This window comes from Quercus suber, unplaced genomic scaffold (genome assembly GCF_002906115.3).
Source record: "Quercus suber isolate HL8 unplaced genomic scaffold, Cork oak 2.0 scaffold_1067, whole genome shotgun sequence".
NCBI lineage: Eukaryota > Viridiplantae > Streptophyta > Magnoliopsida > Fagales > Fagaceae > Quercus > Quercus suber.
This window is the reverse complement of record NW_027070473.1, coordinates 100875-109660: the sequence shown is the minus strand read 5'-3', so window position 1 is coordinate 109660 and position 8786 is coordinate 100875.

The following is an 8786-nucleotide window of genomic DNA, read 5'->3' as shown; positions in this document are numbered from 1 at the left end:
TCTTAGATTCTTAGCAACAGCCAACAACTCCAAGCATTCCTGACAATCAATTTAGGCACATTCCTAGAGTACAAGCATGTCATTGTTATCGTGCCGATGCAAATGTTGCATTATTTTACCAATGACGTGCCTGGATAAAGAATCGAGAACCCAATCTTAAGAGTGGGACACTCAAAAACTCAAAAGCAAGATATTCTGCAATGGCTCTCGATCCGTGATCCTCGCTTGGAACTTACCTTTGTAATAAAGTAACTAATAATGAATATGATTTTGACTCGAATCTACATTATTGATTGGCTGCTTTTTTTTTTTTTTTTTAAATAAAATTATTATTTATTTATTTATTTTTAAGAGTTTATCCTACGATTTAAAGGAAAAATCTTAAATGTACAATCCCATCATTTAAATTCCAACAATTATATATGTATTTTTTTCTTTTCTTTTTTTTGGAGAAAGAAGTCATCCCTGGTATTATTTAATTGCTGGAAAATCAGCGGAGACTACAGCAGAAACTACATTATCAATTATATATGTTAATTGATAGGCAAGGAGATGGAATTTGTGAACTCTATTGATTTATTCATCCATAGCCTTATTAGGACATAGGTCTTTTTGTACCAGTAAATTATGTCAATATTAATTAATTAAATTTTTTTGATGAAATATTAATTAATTATTTTTGTAGTATCTTTATGAAAATTAAACCATCTCATGAGATGGAACTTGTAGCAATAAATTAACTCTACAAATTGATTCAAACAATCTCTAAGGGAAAATTTGTTTTTCTTCTTCTAGTTTGATTAAATTTGAAAATTACAAATTGAAAGATTGAAAAAGGCCAACTTAACGCCAAAAATTTTGACTACAAATACTACATCCAAATACACGGATTGATTAGTTATATATATATATATATATATTTTCGAGAGAGAGGAGGTGTCATTGTCATCTAATGAACTTGTCGCATGTGCTTTCTAATTTAGAGAGAGAGAGAGAGAGAGGAGAGAGAGAGAGAGAGAGAGAGAGAGAGAGAGAGAAGACGCTTTTTTATAGATGCAAAATCATAACAAAAATTCTAGTACCACAATTTTTACCATTTACTAGCCTTAGAGCACCCACAGTAGATGTGCTAAATGTGCCAAATGCCAAATATTTGGCACATTTAGCACACCAAACACCAAAAAGCTCCATTTATCAGATGTTGCAAATCTTATAATTTTTGCAACATTAAACAGTAACGTTACAAATATACCACGGTACGGACAAAATGTTGCATTTGGTTTATTATTTTTTTATTCGACTTTTCTCTCTCCTCTCACTTCTTTAATTCATTTTTTCTCTCCTCACAATCGGTCTCTCTCTCTCCCAACCCGGTGTTCTTTCCTCTTCAGCTCCTCCCTCAACCTCAAACGTCTCTCTCTCTTTGCACCTCAAATCAAACCCAAAAATCTTCTTTCTTATCTCTTTGCACCTCAAATCAAACTCCAATTCCCAGTTCAAAACAAAACCCAGGACTGGAATCATCACAAACCAAACAGATCTTCATCCTGTCAGAGAAAGAACAAAGAAATCGGCGATGGAGGCGAGGTAGAGCTTGGTGCCAGGGATGGCGAAGCCATGAAGATCAGCGTGCGAGCAGTAAGCAAGGTTCGTGAGGGCGAGGTTCGCTGCCGGAGTGTTCGTCACGATCATGCTTGGGTTCGTGAAGGCGAGGTCCGCCGCCGGAGTGTTCGTCACGATCAGTTTGACTTGCAAATTCTGATGTGGGTTTGATTTGATTTTGAAGAATTTTCGCTTCTGGATGATTTTTTATGCAAATTCTGATGTGGGTTTTGCTTATTTTTCAAGAATTTTCATTTTTTGCTTGGTTGTTTGATAATTTTGATGCAATTTCTAAAATGGGTCAATGATTTTATTTTGGGTTGTTCGCAATTTTGATGCAATTTTTTGATGTTGCTGTGCATATGCAAATTCTGATGTGAGTCTTAGCTTTGAAGGATTTTGTTTGTGTTGAGCTTAATTTTTTGTGCATATGAAGCTTTTTTTCTTTATTTGGTATTGGTGGCTGGTGGTGGCTGTCGGTGTTTTGTGGCCGTGGATATTGGTGGCTGGTGGATGTGCCATTGATGTTGTTGCTGTTGTTGATGATAATGGGAAAGAGATAATATATTATTTTAACGACTGGTAAATATTATTTTAATGTATAGAATTGAATGATAGAACATCTGATAAATGAGATATTGTAAAATGATGTGGTAAAATAATAAAATAGGTGTTTGGTGTGGTAAAATGGCATAATTTTTACACCAGCTGCTACGGATGCTCTTATCACACGAACTACACACGTGCAATGAAGCTTTTTTTTTTAGCTTATATATATATAATTTTTATTTTGAAAATTAATTTATAATTTTTTTTTTGAGAATGAATCTAATTTATAAGTGGATAAAACAATTTGAAAATTTACATGAGAGTAGTCCTATTTTTTAGGTAATGTTTTAATCAGAGTTAAAATTGCATTTTTACTAGATTATCCTTTAATTTTATCTTTACTTAAATATAGAGGTATAGGAGTATTTTTGAACTTAAAAATGAAGAATCCAAACAGAAAAAACCTCTTAAATAACAGTATAGATATCATTAGTTGTGAATGGTGAATAAAAAATAATAGGATAATATAAAAATAATAAACAACTAATCACAATGTAATATATAATATTCTTAAAAAAAAAAAAAAAAACCTTACCACATTATATAGCTGCGGGCTTGTGGCAAAAAGTGTCAAATATATTAAGCGCTATAATTACTCAAACTATATTGTCAAAGACTTCCAACGGCATCGAAATTTGGGCCATGGCACTATCATTGATGTGGAAAGATTGTCCCTCAGCTCTTTTCAAAGGAGATGGGTTACATTAATGAAAACATATATATATATATATATAAAAAAGACAACGATAATGTAGTGTCAATTTGGTCTACATTGAAGTCTTCCTAATTAGGGCTGTCCACGGGTTAGTTTGGATCAAGTTTATGCCTAACTTAGAACTGACCTGCTAGATTCAGGTGGTAGAGAAGCTGACCCGTTGCCGACTGCCGGAAACCACGGGTCGAGTTAGTTTTGGTTTAGGTTGGGTGATTGTTCTTAGATTGAAACCAATGGAGATCAACGATGGCTGGATTTTGACGGATCTCGTTGGATCTGGCCAGATCTCGACGGATTTTGTCGAGATTTGGCCTGATTTGGTCGGATTTTCGTTTGGAGAGAGGAGGAGTCGGGTTGGGTCAGTTGGACTCGGTTTTTCATGTGAAGACCTGCCAACCGACCCGTTGGTTTTGGTTTCTGGACATGTAGACCTGTCGCCGACCATCACCAAAGTCGGGTCGAATAATTCCCAGTTTAGGTGCTTGGTCGAGTTGGTCAGGTGCGGGTCAGACTTGGACACCCCTATTCCTAACATAGGAATGTGTTTTGGATGGAGAGGTTCATGTAAGGAATTAGAGACAGCCACCAAATTAAAAGCTTCCATGTACCCACTTCTAACCAAATCATCCAATGTACACGAATCTGCTTTGACAAGAGTTAAACCCACAGTTTTGACCAATTTAAGGAACTATTAAAAGGTTAAAAAAAGGGTTAATGATGGTCCAAAAGTATAAGTCAAGTAGTCTTAATTATCATTGAAATATACATGTCTAAAAGAAAAATACCAACAAAATTTATGGGCTGTTGTTTTGTATCGTTGCACAAATTTAAATTGCTTGAATTCATTTTTCTAGATATTTATGAATTGATACATTAAAAAAAAAAAAAAAATTAAAGAACCTAAAATGATAAAATATAAAGGATGAGGCTGTTTGTCAGTGAGATGACTCATTTTGTAACTTTACACAACAATATGTCAAATGAGAAACCTTAAATTATATTTTTAAAATAATTTTGTCAAAAAGCTATGATTTGTCAACATGCATGAAAAACCCAACCCAATGATTGATACGCAACTTTGAATGCCCATGTGGTTGAGTAACGAGCAATAGGTTTGTGGACCTGAATTCGGGTTTAGATCAAGTAGCGAGTCCATTGATCTTGACACGACGAAACCAACTTGACCAAATATACAATAATTTTTTATTATAAAATATTTTCCTGATTAGGTGTCACACACTCATTGGTTGGAAATCCAATCTCATCACATCCTGATATATTTTTTCCTTAACTCTCTCTCTCTCATGTGAATGGTATGTTATGGCCCTTATGGATTAAAATATGTGAGTTTGGATTTGAGGATTTGGGACAACCCACATACTCAAATCCAAACTCATAGATTTAATTTCTCAAACATTCAAACTTGAAACCCTAACCCATTTTATTTTGTTTATCTTCTTTAAGAAATCTAAACTTGACTACTCGACGATTTTGATTGCTAGGTGAATTAAAAATTTTAACATTACTCCTAAAAGTTTCTCTTGCCATTAGGGTTTTTTCTCCCCCAAAACCCTAGCTGCTTGTAGAATTCCATACCTAACGTGTTTAGGTTTCTTTTCCCTTCAACCCCTAAAGGATCTAATAAGATGGTGTGTTAGCTTCCTTAGTAGTCGTTTTTGTTTGGGGCATCCGAGTTTGGCTATTTCTTATGGTTGATTTAGATGAGTTGTGGTCCCCTTTTTCCCTAACGAAGAAGAGGAAAGAGGTGCTGAGGTTCCTCGTTAGAAGGCAGTGACGATTCACCGTCTCGTTGGCCATTTCTTCACTAAGAGAGTTTTAAGTGTTGATGCGGTGGCTCAAACCTTCCAATTGGGGAGCTTAAGATTTGAGATATTGGTGAGAATATCTTGCTGTTTGAATTGAAGATAACTTAGACCTCAAACGTGTACTAGAGTTTGAACCACGGTCCTATGAGAAAAACTTGGTGGTTTTTCAGCGGGCTCATGATGCTGAATCCACCCCCTTCCTAGAATTCTCTTGTGTAACTTTCTGGGTTTAGTTACACAACGTGCCAGAAAAATCTTTGACTTAGGAAACTGGGGAAACGATTGGCAAGTTGCTAAGGACTGTGGTACTAGTGGCAGACCTTGAAGATGATGGTTTTGGCAGTGAATTTCTTCAAGTTCGGGTTACCATGGATATTACTAAACCCCTAACTCGATGTAGTAAACTTTGGGCTGATGGCAAGCAGATTGGTTGGGTGGACATCAAGTATGAGCGGCTATTGAATTTTTGTTACTGGTGTGGATGTGTGTCTCATGGGGAGAGGGATTGTGCAGTATGGCTTCAAGCTAAGGGAAAACTGAGGAAAGAAGATCAACAATATGGGGAATGGCTACAAGTAGATCCTGTGATTTCGGGTGCATCTCAGAGTCAAGCACCATGGTGGAGGAAGCAGAATGGTCCGCTGAAGAAGCTTGGTAACCAACCTGGAAATACAGCCCCTGAACAACCTCAAGACGATAATGGGTCAAGGTCTGCAACAACTATGGAATCAAATGAGAACTTGGTTGATGTTGACAGCTCGAATGTGAGGCAGCCTTTTATGCACTATGCTAGCTAATTTGACCTGAATCGTGACAACAGTGGGCAGCGGATTGCAAATCATAGGGAAGTGCTGGAACATGAATGTGGATTGGAAGCAGATGTGGCAAGCTTAAAGATAGTGGATGGTGTGGTCAATTCTCTACGTAAGGATGCATTTGGGCCCTACTCCGTTCCCCTTACTGATATTACTAACAGAGGTAATCTTGATTCTGCCCTTTATCCTATTACAAAAAATGGAAAAGAGCGGATTGTGATGTTGAGCCAACTACCATGACTCCTTTAAATGTTCTGGCTGATCGCCGCCCTACTTTAGATTTAACTGGCCTGGGTGGTAACAAAAAACATCATTTGGTAATTCGTAGTTTAGATGAAAAAAAAAAAAAAAAAACTTTGAGGTGGTAGCTAGTTTCCAGCACCACCGGTCCTCATGAGTTGCCTTAGTTGGAACTGTCGTTGGCTTGGGAACCCACAGACAAAAGATGAGCTCGTTGCCCTAGTCAGCAACAAAGATCCCATGATGGTTTTTTTAATGGAAACCAAGGTTGAAAAATATGTTTTGGAATGTATTGGCAGAAAGATTCAATATACTAATTTATTTGTTGTCCCATGTCATAATACAGGTGGTGGTTTAGATAATACAGGTGGTGGTTTAGCTTTGTTTTGGAAAACTGATTTTAATGTGGATGTGCAGTCTTATTCTGATCGTCATATTGATGCTATTATTGACTATGGAGTTGATGACGCCTAGTGGTTCATAAGTTTCTATGGTGACCCTGATATCGCTAGCTGAGAAAACTATTGGTCCATGCTCAGAACTCTTCATAATCAGTTTAATTTACCTTGGTTGTGTATGGGTGACTTTAACAAAATTTTACTAGTTGATGAGAAATAGGGTTGGCTTGATCGTCTGGAAAGACAAATGCAAGGTTTTAGGGATGCCTTGGAATTCTGCAGGTTGAGGGACATTGGCTTCAATGGGTATCTGTTTACTTGGTGTAATAGATGACCAGGGGATCAAAATGTATGGATTCGTCTTGATAGGGGAGTGGCATCGGTGGAGTGGGTTTTTAAATTCCCTTCATCTTGGATTCATCATAAGGAAGCTTTCCATTCAGACCATAAGCCCATATTATTGTGCACTGATTCCGAGTTCAAACGTTTCTATAATAAAGGGCGTCCGTTTCGGTTCGAAGCTATGTGGCTTAAGGATGTGTGAGAGTGCTTTTTTTTTAGCACTATGGCCCGAGGATCCTGGGCCGTGTGAGGGGTACTTGGTGGACTGGGATCAATTCCCCGCAGCTAACAGGCTGATTTAGGAATAGATTTGTGCACAGAAACAAGCTTCCTACAATTACAAACAAACTAAAAAAGAGTATTTGTATTGAACAACATTTAGCAGTAAAGGAAATGCATAATAAGTGAAATAAAATGCGAAGAACATGTTAGGGATCCTCCGACTGATGAGGTATGTTTTATTAGTTTTTTTGTTCTCTTTTATCTTTCCCAGTTGTACTTTCTTTGTCTTTTTTCTTCAAATGGTTGGGACCAAATCTCCTGCATTTTTATCTTTTTTTGTCTTTCTTCGAATGAGAGTCTCCCAGCGTGCCTTTTGTCTTTTTTTTCTCATCAAGTCTGCTTCAACTTCTCCTCATGCGTCCGGGGATCCTCTGGCTCTGGTATTGCTTCTGGGCGTCCCGACCCAAGTCTCCCTTCTGGGCTTGGTTGCTGTTTGCTTTATCTGTTTTTCTTGGGCCCTTTTCTTTGTGGACCTCTGAATCAAGTCTTCTGGGCTCCCTTCTTTTATTGTGAGAGCCCATCCTTTCTCTTTTTTTTGTGAAATGGGCCCAAGGTCTTTTTTCACCTCTTTTCTTTTTGGGCCTATTTTGTGGCTATTTAATTATTTTGTACCTCAACAGGATGATTCATGTGAAGGGATTATTAAAGAATCTTGGGGGATGGGTCCAGCTTTATCTTTGGTTTGGGATTTTGCTAGCAAACTCTCCATTTGTTAGGAAAATTTAAAGATCCGGAACCGTACCACTTTTGGGCATGTTCGCAATACTCTTACCAAGAAGCTCAGGGAGTTGCACAATGCAAAAGAATTGAATTGCTATAGAAACAACCTAAGCCGAATCTATGTGTTAAGGGATGGGATTTAGAAACTCAAGTTGAAAGAGGAAGCAATGTGGAAGCAAAGATCTCGCAATGTCGGTTGAAGGAGGGTGACGGTAACACTAGATATTTCCATTGTAGAGCTAATTAAAGAAATTGCCACAATCTTATATTTGGTTTGGAGGATGAGTCTGGTACCTAGGTGGAAGATGAAGGTCAAATGGGTAAAGTGGTGGAAGGTTATTTAGAAAGTATCTTTACTAGTTCAAATCCTTCAGGGTTTGATGATATCCTGGACGGATTGCAATATGCTACTATGGATGCTTCTCTGTTGAGGTTAGATCGGGACTTTCAGGCTGAGGAAGTTCACATCGCCGTCAAGAAAATGGCTTCTCTCACAGCTCTAGGCCTAGATGGTATGTCATCTATTTTTTATAAAACTTTCTGGAATATTGTGGGTGAGGATGTGACTGCTGTCGTTCTTAATGCTTTAAACACAGGTATTATTCCTGAATCTATCAATACCACTTTCATATGCAAATTTTAGATTTTAGGCCAATTAGCCTCTGCAATGTGATTTACAAATTGATTGCTAAGGTTGTGGTTAATTGATTGAAGAAGTTTTTAGCTCATACTATCCCTTATTCCCAGAATGCCTTCCTATTTGGTAGGCTCATTACTGATAATGTATTGGTGGCCTTTGAAACCCTCCACTATCTTAAGAGAAAGACACAAGGGAAGTTGGGTCTTATGGCATTCAAGTTGGATATGAGTAAAGCCTATGACTGCGTGGAATGGGCTTTCTTGGAGAAAGTTATGTAGCAGTTGGGTCTAGAGGAGAGGATGGTTAAAATTATTATGTCTTGTATTCAATCTGTCTCTTATTCTGTACTTCTTAATGGACAATCGGTAGGGACATCAAACCAAGCTGAGGGCTTCGTCAAGGTGATCCCTTATCTCCCTATTTATTTTTATTATGTGCCATGGGTTTGAAATTTTTGTTATAAAAAGCTGAGGTGAATGGTTATATAAAAGGTGTAGCTATATGTCGAAACGGGCATAGGATTTCTCATCTTTTTTTTTTTTTTTTTTTTTTTTTTTTTTTTTTTTTTTTTTTTTTTTTTTTTGTTGTTTTTTTTTT